The sequence below is a fragment of the Phocoena phocoena genome, chromosome 7 (assembly GCF_963924675.1).
Source record: "Phocoena phocoena chromosome 7, mPhoPho1.1, whole genome shotgun sequence".
Taxonomy (NCBI): domain Eukaryota; kingdom Metazoa; phylum Chordata; class Mammalia; order Artiodactyla; family Phocoenidae; genus Phocoena; species Phocoena phocoena.
In genome coordinates this window covers 110,733,143-110,748,498 of record NC_089225.1, presented here as the reverse complement: position 1 = coordinate 110,748,498, position 15,356 = coordinate 110,733,143, and the positions used below count along the sequence as shown (strand labels likewise).

The 15,356-nt window shown below is 46.3% G+C and overlaps 1 protein-coding gene across 3 annotated transcripts in view; it reads right to left on the bottom strand.

Annotated features, from left to right (window-relative positions):
* AGAP1 (ArfGAP with GTPase domain, ankyrin repeat and PH domain 1) overlaps positions 1-15,356 on the bottom strand; it is a 549,941-nt gene that overhangs the window by 75,756 nt on the left and 458,829 nt on the right. The window lies entirely within an intron of this gene.

Sequence of the window (15,356 nt, the reverse complement as noted above, 5' to 3'; positions counted from 1 at the left end):
GAACCCAAGGTTGCACGGCTTCTGATCAGGAACCAGGGTTTGACCGCAAGTATGTGAATGGGTGAAGAAGAGCCCAGCCCGAGTGCGGAGGGCGGCCTCAGACGGTGGCCCCGCACAGGCCTGCAGGCACACGGGGCTCGGGGAAAGCTGCTGGGGTCTGGGGTGGGCACTGCATTCGGACACCGCAGAGTCCTTCAGAAGGACAGCACGACTCGTCACACCAGCTCAGGCCTTTTCCCTCCACTGTGGTGACAGCCGTCTGCTGGGCGCCATGGTCCCGACGGGGATGTGTGCTCCACGTCCATTGCCGAGCCCTCATCCGGGCTTCAGCTGCAGCTCTGACCCGAACACCTAGCCCACATGCCACGGTCTCCACGTGCCAGTGTGCCTTCCCGGGGCTCCTGACTGCCCCCTCTGTGCCTTGTTTTCTCCTTTTGTTAAAGATCAAGGACATGACCCTCTTAGGGGTTACTGGGGAGCCACACGACAGGATGTCAGGAAGTCCGAGTACTCAGCCCTGCAGTCCCTCTTGACTCCGAGACCCCTGAATCCAACGTAGTCTTGCACTCCACTAAACCCGCAGGACACCCCGGGCCTCGCTGGAACTCCTCCCTCACTCTGCATCAGGATCTCTGCCTGACCCCCCTGGGCTGACTGTCAGCCCGTCCCCTCCATCTGCCTGGGGCCCAGCATTGGGTACCCACGCTGTGGCAGGAACCCAAGACCTGGGCAGGCTCGTCACTGGCTCAGGAGGGATAGTGTGATCATCATCTGTAACTTAACCAGACTGGAATGAGGTGGACGTCTCAGATCTGTGACTGTGGACACCAGGGGGTGGAGAGAGCATCACGGAGCTAGGCCGGCCATGGGAAAGGCCTGCTCTCATTTGCTCATACAGAAGGGATGGTCTTGGCCTTCCACTTCCCTTCTGAGGAGGGGGGTGCCAGCCCTGACATGGGCCCGAGGGACGAACGATGCCCACCACGTGTGTTCTCCAAAAGGAGACTCGTGTTTCTCCACGGTGCGGCCTGTTTGGCAACAGTGTCTGGCACCTCTGAGTTCATCCATCTGGGCCACCACGCTGTGGCAGGGGACCCCAAAGAGGCTTCACAGGCCTGTCTCTGGGGCAAGTTCCAGATCCAGGGACATGGACTGGGCTGAGTCGGGACTCTGGGCTATAATGAACCCGGCTGGTACTTGGGAGGCGCGGCCTGTTGGATGCATACAACGTGGGTGGGCCTGACACCCCAGGAAACGCCCCTCATTCCCCAGTACATCTTTTCTTTACTCATTTACGCTTCATCACGTGCCTTCTTCTGCAGGAGCAAGGAGAGCTGAAACACCCCGGAAGAGTCCGCTGTTGGCCCACCTCACAGTGGGTGATGGTCCGCCCTGTCCCCAGAAGCGCAGGGAAGGAGAGGCCTGAGGACACCCGCACAGAGTCTGTGTGATCCCTCCTGGGCGACGCTGCTCACAGACCGCCAGCCGGCCGCCCTGCCACGCGTCCTTCTACACAACGTCCACCTTCTGCTCGGGTCTGAGAAAAATGTTTCCAGTGGAGTCGAACATTCCCAAGTCCAGCCTCATCCACCCGATTTGATATACATTTTCCTCGTGGCTTAGGAGGCAGCTACGAATTGGAGAATCACAGCATAGATAAACTTTCCATCGCAGTCCGTAGGCTTCCGAGATGGAAAAGTTAAAGTTGCATTCTTGTGGAAGGAACTGAAATTTCACCAACCCTGGGAAAGAGCTGAATTGTCACAAAGTAACAAAGATTTTAAAATTAGGGCAATACAATACACACCAGTGAGGTTTCCAGCTTGGTTTCGGAGATAATTAGCCCTAATGGACAAAAAAAAAGGGGAAGAGAAACATATTTTTGTTTGTTTTCTAATCCTGTCTATGTGCTTCCCTAATTAGTTCGGTTTAATTCGTTTTTATCACTCCTGACGTCCATCTTTGACCATTTCCATGAGCACCCGGGAGTGGGTCCTGGAGCTGAGAGATCTGGGCATATGTCCTGTCTCCAGAAGATGCCAGCTACTCGTCCTGCAGAATATCACTTGACTTGTCGAAACTCCAACTTCTCATCTGTAACGAAGTACCTACCTGCCAGTGAAGATTCAATGAGATAACGTAGCACAGAGGCCAGAACGATGAATGTAAGAATAAAAGGGCTTTCGAGAAAGACCATCAGGTTCATTTCTTGGTCCTACCTGTCTTTCACCAGCCTGAATCCTCGGGTGAGTCCCGTAACGTCTGGGCTGTTCTCTCTAGATCTGGACTGAGGGGCGTGGACATGCTTCTAGGACACGGCCTGGCGCACAGCGGGCACCCTGCCCTCTCCCCCCTCAAGTCCTAACTTCCTCTATAAGAAACTCTGGTGTCAACAATATTTTGTGGGTACCTCTGAACAGATTACTCAAGCGGACCAGTTTAAAAACTAGTCCATTTGGGGATGAGTGTATTTAGTGGAACCCTCAAGGTCTCAGGTTACGACAAAAGTTAGAATGTTCGGGATATGAATTTTCCGAAAGGATGATTTTATAGACAGAGAAGATGTGATGACATCATATAGCAAAAGACCGGAAATCAGAAAGGCATTCTGATAATTTATGTTATATAATTATATGAATTCAGTACTATTATACTGAAAGCTGTATGAAATGAGACTGGATGCAGACAGACATTAATCTTGAAAGAAACCTAAAGTAAATGAAGAATGGTCATGTAGCTTAACTGAAGATTCATAAATGTAATCAAATGCCAAAGAGAAATGAAAGAAAATGTGAAGGAGACTAGTCATTATTTACTCCAATATCTTCAGGACTGCCTTGCGTAGCTATTGGCCATTGACGAGGGACCCTGAGTGGGTAGTGTTAACCGTATTTACAGATTTCAGAGAGCAGAGAGCATCATGGTCCCTCCCCACCCAGGAGGGCTGGGCAGGGCAGTGTTGCATGTTACCTGGTTGGTCAAGGCTGAGAAGTTCCCACTTCTGCAAACTGTCACACCTGTCGTGAGACACCTCCCCGCCGGCGTCTCCAGGAAGATCCCCATCAGCAAGTCTCGCGGGGGCTGTCTGCCTGCCTCCTCCTGCCCCCGCCCCAGCTTTGTATATAACCACAGGTAAAACCAGACCTCACAAATATTTTTTAAAGGCCGAAAGTCAATAAACACATTTGTTGTGATAAATGCACACACGTACAAAAGAAAAGCATATCTGATAAGGACACAGGGAAGAGAAATGATTATGCACTCCAAGTTGAAACACTAACATTAAAAAATAGTGAACGAGAATACACTTAATACCCTTTAAAAGACAACAAGACACAATACTGCGTGTGACTGTTTCTAAAATTCTCTTCTTTTTCTCTCTAATTTTGTCTCTCTTGAACGAATGCTTTGAAAGAAGATACCAGGGGGTCAAGTTCCATTGGTACCTTAACAGACGACCGTTTCCCCTTGAGGAATGAAAAAACAAATTATGATTAAAAACAGGTCTTTAACAAGCCATCGTGAAAATGTAGTTTTGTTTTCCGGATTCATTTTTTTTTTCTTCTGGCTGAGAGCAGGGCTTTCAGTGGCGAGACAGGAGTAATTGTGAAAGGAAGGAAAAAAGGATGGTGATATAAATCAGCAAAGGTTAATGATTGGGATGTGAAGAGGGGGACTTGTTTACAGAAATAGTGAGCAATTTAAAATTTACAAGAGATTTAATGCCACTGCTTGCCAACTGCTAAAACCAACAGACCAGAGAACAGTGACATTAAGAAAAATATTACAGTTATAATCACCCCCAAATAAGTCAATTAGTGTTAGGGCACGAGCTTGCGATTACTTGACCCATTTGGCTTGCATTTAAGTGAAAAAAAATGTCCCCCTATTATCCCGAGATCACTGGATTGTGACCTATTTTGCATCACACGTATTGTACGCCAGCCTCCCTCACAAGGGCTTGGGCTGATGGGGGTGGTTTTCCTTTGCTTGGCATCAAAATAATTCTGACCCTTGACATTTGTAATCATAAAAAAAAAGGGCAATTTATAATTGCGTTGTTTCAAATGAAGGCTGGGGTGGGGGGAAATTCAATCTGCTATTATACAAAAGCAATGACGGCTGTCTTCGGTGAAAAAAGCAACGCAAGTCAATTTGTGAACTTTGGCACCAGACGACCTTTAGAAACACAACAATATACTGAATTTACAAGCAATAGCCGGCCATGCAAATGACCCGGGCCTGGCTGCCTCTGTACTAGAGCTGCAGAGAGCATTATGGAGAATGTTTCCACAAAACAAATTAAGACTGTTACTTAAATGTCACAGCACACTATTGTATTTGGCTATAGATCATTACACCTGATACTAACACTTTTAAAAACCGTAATAACTTGGGAAATATTACATTGAGTGCTCACATGTATAAAGGAAAAGAAAAAAGAGGAGAAAATAGGTTTGTGAAGTAATTTAAACATCACTACTCTAACTGCAAGGGAAAGGTCAAAATTTAAGTAAGCTGAGAGGAACATGAATGGGAAAATAAAACACACAAACAAAAAGATGGAAAGACCACGGGAATGGCTGTGCAAACACAATCAGGGTGCATGCGGCTTTGGGCGAATCGCATTTCCAGTTGTGCGCTGGAGAGGCAGGGAGGAAGGAAGGCTGGGAGGAGGCGGCGTGGAGGGGGAGGGGGGGAGGGGCGGCGTTACCTTCGGTGTTGGTGCTGCTGTTGTGGATATTTCGCAGGCTACCAACACGGTTTAGTTTCCATGCTTTGCGTTTGGCTGCATCCCGAGAGCAGATAGGGGAGAGGGGGAACAAGAGAGAAAACAAAAAGGAAAAGAAACAGATGAAAAGGGGAGAAAAGAAATGTCCAAGTAGCACCGTGACGTCACCTCCGGCCTCCCGGCCGGGCCTCACCACCCCAAAGCACAGAGAAACTCAGGAAGGGCAGAGGAAGGCCAAAAAAGCATCCTTAGCTTTGCACAGAATCCAACAAATGCCCAGGCAAGGAAGCCCATGCACCCCTTTCGCCCTGCTGGGTTCCACACGTGGCTACTCAAGACAGTGCAAAGCTGGTCTTTTCCCTGGGGGCTGGTAGCATCTTTGGAAGGAGCTACGAGGCCGGTCGCTACAAGCCCTCTGATTTGGCAAAACGCTGGGAGCATGTCAAATCAGAAGGGACTCTAGTGATTAGCCGTTCCTGTGTATGTTACAGATGGTAGGTGTGCAACGGCCAGAGCTGTTAAAAAATGAAGTACTTTCTCCCCAGACGTATTTTGATCTGGACAGGGACCTACACTAGCAAAAGTCGACTACCATCTTGCTGTGGTTGAAGGGTGGTCCATTCTCCTTCCTATGGGGAGGAGGCTGGAGGCTCTGAACGGAGGAACCCAAAGAGCACGTGCCTGGTCACTGAAGAAAGCGTCCGAGAGAAAAAGACAAATACCAAGTTACACACAGAGCAGCCCCGGGCTCAGAAGTGAAGTGCGGGACAAGTTTAACACGGGCATGACAGGCCCACGGCTGACACGGCGTGCTGTGACTAACGGGGGTGAGATGCCCCCCTCCCACCTCCGCGGACCCTCTTCTCCACAGACACCTCCTCCCCTCCTCCGCCCTCCCAACCCCCCACTCAGGAACGCGCACGCCTGTGGCCAAGAGGCTGCCTCCTGCCAGCCCTCCAGAGGAGACACATTGTAAAAAGCGAAGAGTTAAACAGGGTTTTGAGGAGCAAGTCTTCAGGCTAATGTGACTAAAGATCCGGCCACAGATCCAAGTGCCGGACGGACAGCGTGGTCGGTGACGGCCACAGTCACCCACGCTCCTGAAGAAGGGGCATAAGTGGACCATCTGTCTCTTCTGACTTCCACAGCCGGGAAGAGAAACTCGTCAAACCTTGCACGCGGCTTTCATTGGACAACCGCTTGTTTAATGCAGGTAAGAAGCGCTCACCTGGCGAGGCAGGTGTGTGCATTTCCGCAGGTGTGTCTGAAGCTCACCGCAGAAAGCTAGGCTAACCCACTCGGTCACAGGCTGACCAAAAAACGAGGCATGCACTGGCCAGTGGCCAGCTCTCTCACCCCAAAGCATTCCTGGCTTAGGACAGATTGGCTGTTCTTGCTTTTGGTAGCATTAAGGCCAAAAGACTCAACCTCAACTAGTACGGTGGAGGCTTCAGGTCTTCCCAGAACCCCAGACCCCCGGTCTTCACAAGGGGTTCTGCTGCTGGAGCGAATCTCAAGCACTTTGGTGCACACTGGATTGCTCTGGGGTGACAATATAAGATACACGCGAGAACACGGAACAGGAACACGGAAGGGAACCAACGCAATTCCGAAACGGTACTGTATAATCAGGAGGCAAATTTTATGTTAATGAGAGTACAAACTAGCTGTGAGTTAGCTGTCACCTGATTCGAAATGAGAAAAAGTGAAGCTATAACTAAACAACTAACAATGACCTTGTGGCTTGAAAACCCAAATAATTTAATAAAAAATGTCTTGGGAATTTGGGGTTAGCAGATGCAAACTATTATATATAGCATAGATAAACAACAAGGTCCTACTGTATAGCACAGGGAACTATATTCAATAACCTGTGATAAACCATAATGGAAAAGAATGTGAAAAAGAACGTATATATATGTGTAACTGAATCACTTTGCTGTACAGCAGAAATTAACGCAACACTGTAAGTCAACTATATTTCAATAAAATAAATTTAAAAAAACAAAAAAAGAAATGTCATCTCTAACCTAGTAAGGTTGGTGGCTGAGACCCTTCTACAGTATATGCATCTAAATTTAGTTTTCCATCAGTGGAGAAGTTTCCCTCATCTCTACATCCTTAAGGTATCTTATCTATAAGGTATCGTCCCCGGGTAACACCACACACGGCAACGGGAGTCTCAGGTACACCCACTATTACAAATGTCATTCGAGACAAAGGGAACCGGTCACGGTGTTCGAGTGTTTACTTTGGAAATGTTCAGTGGATATTTACCGGGTTCCTCGTATGACTGAGACATTTACAGAATTAAGCGTGTGCTTAATTATTTCAATAGCCCGAGCTCTGGCGTCTTGGCCCATGTTTCGCAAGTTCCAGAAAGTCGTGGCCACAGAGGCTGCACTCCTCAGTGGAAAAACTTACCTCTTTCTAAAGCATTTACATATAAATAGGCAGAACCTGGGCTGGGCACCTCTGTGCAAGGGAGGGGAGCTCTGGTGCAGAAAACCTCTTTCCTGCCTGCTTTCCGCCTTGCATTTTTCATCCCCCAGTCTCCCATTACCGTATGGATATATAAGCAGGAAGTGAACTTGCAGCCTGGTTTTCTATTAACCTATTGATGAAATAATCAATTTTAATGTGTAAAATGGCATGCCTTTTTCCTCCTCTTAAACAAATGGACTTTTTCTGGCTGATACCAAGGTCCTGAGACGTGCATTTGTCTCCTGGGGCATTGACTGCTCTAAGTCCACTTGTTTAGAAGCTTCTCAACGGGAAAATACAATCATATTATCATCAATAAAATCTCTGGTTATGTGCAATGCTGCTGCCTGGATTCACCGCTAAAGGAAACGAAGACACCGCACCAAACGGACCCAGGAATTATCCAACCTGCTGCCGCGGGCTGGATGCCTAGCTCCACTGACCAGCACACGCCATGGCCATCATGCTGGCAGCACCCCGTGACCGCAGGCCTTTGGAATAGACGGTGATTCTTTTTTTTTTTTAATAAACTTTACTGTTTAGAAAAGTTTTAGGTTCACAGCAAAATTGGATGAAAAATACTGAGAGTTGCCATGTACCTGCTGTCCGCCCCCTACTCACCCCACACACAACCTCTCCCAATATCAACATCCCACACCAGAGTGGTACATTTCTTAGAATAAATGAACCCACACTGACGCATCATTATTTCCCAAAGTCCACAGTTTACATGAGGGTTCGCTGTTGGTGTTATACTTTCTATGGATTTGAACAAATGTATAGTGACATGTATCCGCCATTATAGTATCATATAGAAGAGTTTCACCGCCCCAAAAATCTTCTGTGGTCTGGCAACCACTGATCTTTTCATTAGTTCTGCCTTTTCCAGAACGTCATATGGTTGGAATCATACAATATGCAGCCTTTTCAGATTGGTTTCCTTCGCTTAGTCATATGCATTTAACTTTCCTCCGTGTCTTTTTAATGGCTTGATTGATAGCTCATTTCTTTTTTTTTCTTTTTTTTTTTTGTGGTACGCGGGCCTCTCACCGCTGTGGCCTCTCCCGTTGCGGAGCGCAGGCTCCGAACGAGCAGGCTCAGCGGCCATGGCTCACAGGCCCAGCCGCTCCGTGGCATGTGGGATCTTCCCGGACCGGGGCACGAACCCGTGTCCCCTGCATCGGCAGGCGGACTCTCAACCACTGCGCCACCAGGGAAGCCCGATAGCTCATTTCTCCTAGGCGCTGTATAATACTGCCCCAACTTGGAAGCAACCAAGACGTCCTTCAGTAGGTGAATGGATAAATAAACTGCGGTAATCTAGACGGTGATTCTTGAGGACGTCGTGTGGACTAGCTCAAATGACTAAATTTTCTGGATGATTTTTATTTTAATTAAAAAATTTTGTTTTAAAAAATATTTCAGGAATATAGTTTCTTTCTTTTAAACAAGGATGAACTTACTTTGCTTTTCTCACTCACGTTATTTCTCATGAAACTATTACTTCAATACAAGAATCTCCCCTGGTTTGGGACAAAAACGCAGCAGACTGTGGGCATTCCATCCGTGTTTTCCACTCTGCTGTTCTGCTGACTGGATAAACAAGAGTCTCTTCTGTGAGCAAGTTGCCACGATGCCTTATATAACTATGTAAATGGCACACGTCTCAGCATCTTGTCCGGTGTTTGAGAACATATGCATACACCTCTCAATGGACACAGAACCACAGCACGTTAATCCCAGATCTAGTGCAAACTAACTGTCATCCCCAGTGTGGACGGTGAGATGGGCCACTTCTCCCTGCAGACTGCAAGTTAAATGGAACTTTCGGAACCCCAGTCTGGGTTGGCAGAAACGTCAGCAGACCCAGGACAGGGAGCCTTCAGCAGGACAGTGTAGCATTCTCCCCATAATGGCGCCAAAACGTGAACCGTGAACTTGGGTTAAACACCAGACTACTACGTGAATATCACAGCAAGAGGCGGTACACGGGACACACAGCTGATGGTTGAGAATTAAAAACAGAGGAGGAGGTGAAACTCGTCATTAGGTGTTGGAAGATATTTTCTGGGGATTAAAATTTTGCAAAAGGCAGGTGAAGACAGTACAGAGACTCATGCCCACATGGTAAGAAAACACAAAGTTTAGCGCCCTATATAACAGTGGTATTGTCATTGCCCCTTAAAATTAATAAAGAGCCCTCTTGCGTATGAACACTGAAGGTGTTAGTAAAACCGAATTTTTAAGGCGATCTTTGAATTACAAAGGGAGGAAAAAGAGAGGTGACTTTGGTACTAACGGTGACCAGTGTAGGAGCGTGCGCACTGGGGGACGTCACGTGACACTGTCCCCTCCTGAGCGCGGCCCTGAGGTCCACATTCTGCACTGATTAATTTTCTGGGGCAGTGCGCTACCAGATTGGCAGGGCAGGTGGGTGGCTGTGACCCAGCTCACGCAGGTCCCAACTGCTGCCCGTCCTGAGTCGTACATCTAAAGAAGAAAAGCTGATATAAAGCTGAATTCACAGAACATTTCTCTAAGGTGTCTGGGAGTTATAAATGATGATTTTTGTGCTCGGATGACCGTATGAGGTATGGCACCATACACTCAACTCCTCGAAATTACTAACAGACAGTCACCATCTTTTCAAAGGAAACAGAGAGAAAGGGAAAATGTGCAAATTACGGCTTTCTACCAAGAGTGGCTGGAATCATTTAGAGTTAACGACCCCCAATTATTACACACCGATTTATTTCTGGAAGCTACAGCTTTTCATACAAGTTCCTGTCATGATCACGAGGCATTGAAAATTTTATTTTAAAGGAAAATTCATTCTGTTTCTCTAAAATCAGCAACAACAAAATTTTACCTACGGCGAATGAATGTCTGAGAACTAATCACACAGCAGAACTCCAACATGAGAGTCCTCTGACTAGCTCTCTGCAAGTGGAATAAAAATATTCTGCAGTCTGTTGGCATGCTCCAACGAGCAGGGTTTTATCCTAAACTCTTCCTCCATCCTAGTACCAGGAGGCCACAGACTTGTATTAAGGCCCGCTCTGGTCTCCTTCTGACAGCGCTCTTTGTTGATTAGATAAATATTCCTCAGATAGCCGATTAAAAAATGATGCAGCCAGGAAGCTGTGTGTCCGAGCCTTGTCAGCCATGTTGGATGCTCAAGCGCGCATGAATTACATCCCTGGTGTGCACCGAGCGGGGCTGGCCAAATGCACGCTGCGGCCCTCAGAATCAATTACGAGAACTAATCGGACCTTTCTACCGAGGCAGAAGAAGGGGCTGGCTTGACGAGGGTGTGCCACTCATTTCTAAGACGGTCTTGTCTCAGCACGAAACAAATAACCCTCTCCGTTCCTACCAGGGAGTGTAAACTTGTACCTCTTGGAGGAGCCACGCGATAACCTCGTTTGATAGCACCGTTCCCCGTCCACAACAGATGTGTATTTATTTATTTGTAGAGATGCCATCAGTATAAATGCCACATGTGCAGGGGGGGACTGCATGGGCTCCCTGGAGCATTGCAGCCGGACCGTGGCACCAGGATGCTGGATAAAGGCAGTCCCCCAGGAGCCTCTGCAGGCAGGGTCGGATTCTGCTGTGGTTTTGTGTCCCTTCCACTTTAGTGCGCCCGGCGTCCCGCGATCTTTTGTCGGTGCAATTTCATTGTGAGGTTAGAGATTGGAGATTTCTTTTGTGCCGGCCATCAGAACATTCACGTGCTCAACAAGACTGGGTAAATGTTCTGTTCTTTTATGAAAAGGCAGTGGGTTTTTTTCCTTTTTTTCCCATAAGATGCAACCCCGAAGATTCTTCCACTATGTGAACTCACTACTTTAGCTGTGAAGGGGCTTGACATAATGGTCGTTTCCTAGAGGCTACCACACAGAGAGGTAGTCATGTTGAAACGTCCATTAAAAGGGCCTTTGAGAGGATTAAACAAAACCTGAGGCCAAGCAAAATAGGACAAATGTGCAGGAAGCAAAATAACTTCATCCTTCCCCGTTTCCAGCAAGATGAGTGTTCTTTTCGTAATCTGAAGTCACGGGACACAAGACAAAATACCAAACCAAACAGAACTCTGAAATAAGGAATTGACCCTTAATTAGACAATCTTAATTCCATTTCCAATAACTCATAACTGCTTTCTTAACAGCCAATACAATTTCTGTATCGGGGGCTTCTTCACAGCTCTTAGGATTTGAAAACTGCCGAGGGCTTCCACATAGTGGGCTAACGTAGACGCGCGCAGAAAACACAATTAACCCTGGAAAACAAAACGAAACAAAAACTCCAGGATACGCCATGAAACCAGAAGTTCCAATTAGGTGGAGCGTTAGTTTCCCTTCCGGCCTAGAAACACACTGAGTTGCAGAGCGAGGGTTCAAGTGTACCCCCAAATTAACTGGGTGTTTCAGTTTGACATCCGCGAGTATAACCTTCAATAGGGACTGAAATAAAAAAGTGACTTCAAGTAGAATACCCCTATTGTAGCTTTGGTACACTCTCAGATGGAGATGAGAAATACATCAGTACACGAAACTTCTTTCCATGTCTTCAGGGAGTAGCTACTCATTTTGAGAAGGGGAGGCTTTTGCGGGGCGGGGGCGTGGCTTGTTAGGATGTTGAAATCGGGGCTCCCTGGCCTCTCGGCGTCACTCTCTTTTGGGATGTGATAAGGGTGTGAGAACAGAGGCCACTCGTGACTGTTGGGTCCCCAGCATCAGGAGGAACACTGCTTCTTTTTTTAGGCCTGGTTTCTTAGCGAACAGGGTAACGTATACCCTAATCCTTCCGTAGTATAGGACTGGACACGTGGCATTCAAAATAGAAACAAAAAGTAAATCAAATTCTCACGTAAGCAAGAAGAGTGAGGTTCAAATCAGTTTGTTCAAGCTGGATGATGTGTGCGAAGGTCATCTTTTGTGAGATCCGTGAGCAACTGTGCTCACCCAGGCAAGCAGGGGCAGCGTCTGGGCGAGGTGGAGGGTCTACCGACCTGTCCCCCTCTCGTGCCCCCTCTTCGAGGGCCGGCTGCTCTGAGAAGTGGTAGGCAGGCCCAAGGCTGGCAGTGCTGGGAGGGGAAGGCCGGCACGCGGGGACCACCTTAGGCTTTCTGAGACTGAAATGAGTGATAATGGGAAACATTCGTCTTTCCTTTTTTCCTCTTCCCTTCCTTTTTCTTTTTCTTCTTCTCAATCTCCTCCAATAGCATACATGGCAGGCCATTTTCCGGTTTTTTTTTTTTTTTTTAAAAACACAACATCTTTCTCAGCAATTCTAGAAAAAAGTTTTTTAATAAAACTTCAAATTGCGCTATCACATTTCAAAGGCAATGAGCAGTGAGAGCACCTAATCAAAGGCAAAATGATTTAATGACTATGGCTTGTGCTCCCTGGAAGGGCTGTAATTGAGGGGCTGTGATCACTGGACCACCAGCTTCAACAATGGCAGACATTGCATTTGATCTGCCATCTTTGTAGCTGACTTCCTACAACCACCAAGTGAAATGATACCCTTTGGGGTTATTCAGTCCATCATATTCCCCCTGTGGCCATCCGAATCTGAGAAGACTGGTGAAAATATCTTCTAGAAAATGTTTTTAACGTTTTGCATTTAAAAAAGGACTTCACCGGAAATTCTCAACAGCATTCTGATTTGTGGCTTGAGAAATCCTGGAAGCCGTAAGATCCTTGGTACTTACGGAGTCAATCAAGTACAAAGATCAGAGCAGGAAAACAAAAGAAGAATTCGAAACTTTTGATTCTTCTTGCTATTATGGAAATACGTTCCTTTAAGCGCTAACAGATTTCTTCCCCCTAAAACTGCTTGACTATAACTTCACAACTTCTCAGCATGCTCCTTGGTTATTATGAATGATTAAACAATGTCGCTATCATCCAAGGAGGGCCTGGAAAAGTACTGCAGTGCTGACACAACAAAATAACAAAGGTCTCATTTCTTTCATTTAAAAATAATTTAAATACGTTAACTTTATTCAGCTTCCAGCAAGAGCACGTCAGATTACTTGAATATTACTGCAGAAGCAAAATTAATTTCCTAGCAGTATATAATATTAAGAATAAACCATGACTAATCTCACTACCCCTTCCATTTTCCTTTTAAAGTTCTTATCCATATATATATGTAATTCTCACACTTACAAGTATAGCTCTGACAGATCTGTACTACTTTTGTATGTAAGGTGTTACAGTTACCAGAGTTTTCAAAACTATCCCTTTTAACAGTTGCATTGTGGAGTTAAAATATATCATAGTTGTAGCCATTCCTTACTGTTAAACATTTAGTGATTTCCAATTTTATGCTATTAAAGATACTATAATCTGTTTCACTTAATATAGGTACAGATCATTACATATAGAAATATTTATATATGTGTGTATATACATGCTAGAATACACACATGTATTTCTCCTCTTTGCTAAGTCTGCTGAGAAGACCAAGAAGAAATGACATCCCAGTAGCAACAAGCATACCTAGACCCCAGATCTTGGTTTCTTATACCATTCTCCAATAAACAGAACCAGGGGTCCTTTGGAGAAATGGCTAATTCTAGGACTGAGACAGGAAAAATGCAACATGAGCCGGAAGCATCTTGTAGTTCTAGAGAGTAAAGAAGTGCTAAGAGGGCTTCCCTGGTGGCGTAGTGGTTGAGAGTCCGCCTGCCGACGCAGGGGACGCGGGTTCGTGCCCCGGTCCGGGAGGATCCCACATGCCGTGGAGCGGCTGGGCCCGTGAGCCATGGCCGCTGAGCCGGCGCGTCCGGAGCCTGTGCTCCGCAGCGGGAGAGGCCGCAGCAGTGAGAGGCCCGTGTACCACAAAAAAAAAAAAAAGAAAAAAAAGTGCTAAGACAAACAGGTAAACAAAACCCACCTTGATGGGGGTAAGGACAAAAGGGCACGGGAGCTAAGTGAAAGAGCCCCTGATGGCTGAAGCTGGAACAATTTGAGCATGAAGAAAAACAAAGTAGTACTGGATGATAACCTCAAGTATAAAAGAAATATCCAAGAGTCCATGCCGATATAAGTGACTGCATAAATTAATAAATGGGGAGAAGAGGCCAAGCTTCCATGCAGAAAGAATGTCAGAGTTTACATGGGTGTCCCACCTAAAGCAGGTGGTGCGTAACTCCGCACTGCTTACCTGAGGGCTGTGCAGAGACCTCCCCGCGAAGCGGAGGGTGTGGAAGTGGGGATGCGGAAGGGAGAAGCCCACAGTGGAGGAAACTGACAAACTCAGCGTCAAGCTAGGTGATCAAGGTCAACACTGATAGTCACAAGTCACGATGATAGTGTGTACCCTCAGTATGACGTGATGAAGAGGGCACTTCATCTCTGTGGTCTTCCTTCACCAAACTTGTAACTCCAGACTGATCCTGAGAAAAATGTCAGACAGATCCCAACAGAGAGGCTACAACATGCCTGACCAGTACTCCTCAAAACTGTCAAAGTCATCAAAGACAAGGGAAGCCTGAGAAAACGTCCCAGCCAAGGGCAGCCTGAGGAGATGTGAGGATTACACGTCACGAGGCATCCAGGATGGGACAGAGAGAGGCATTAGGTAAAAACTAAGGAAATCTGAATAAAGTACAGACTTTAGTTAACATTTATATATCAGTATTGGTTCATTAATTATAAGAAATATCCCATACTAATAAAAGATGTAAATAGGGAAGATTGTACGTGTGTGTGTGTGTGTGTGTGTGTGTGTGTGTGTGTGGCATATCTGTACTATCTCCTCAAATTTTCTGTACCTCTTACATTTTTCTAGAAAATAAAGTCTATTAAAAATACTACAAGCAGCATCTTTGGGCAGGACTATGTTTTTGCCTCCCAATTATTTTAATTGTTTCCTTGGAATAAAATGGCAGGAGCAATATTACCAAATGAAGGGAATATTCTGTGACGTGGAATATATACGGAGAGAACCATCTCATCACAATATAGCATTTATTCTACTCACTCAATCCACTTTTACAAGCTAAAGACAATTTGAAATCTTAGTGTGGCGTCAATATTACCTGTCACATGTGCCACTGAAGTTCTTAATAACTTGAACGCCTACCCCAACGGGCAGCTGTGCGAAAAGACGTGCTATTTATGAC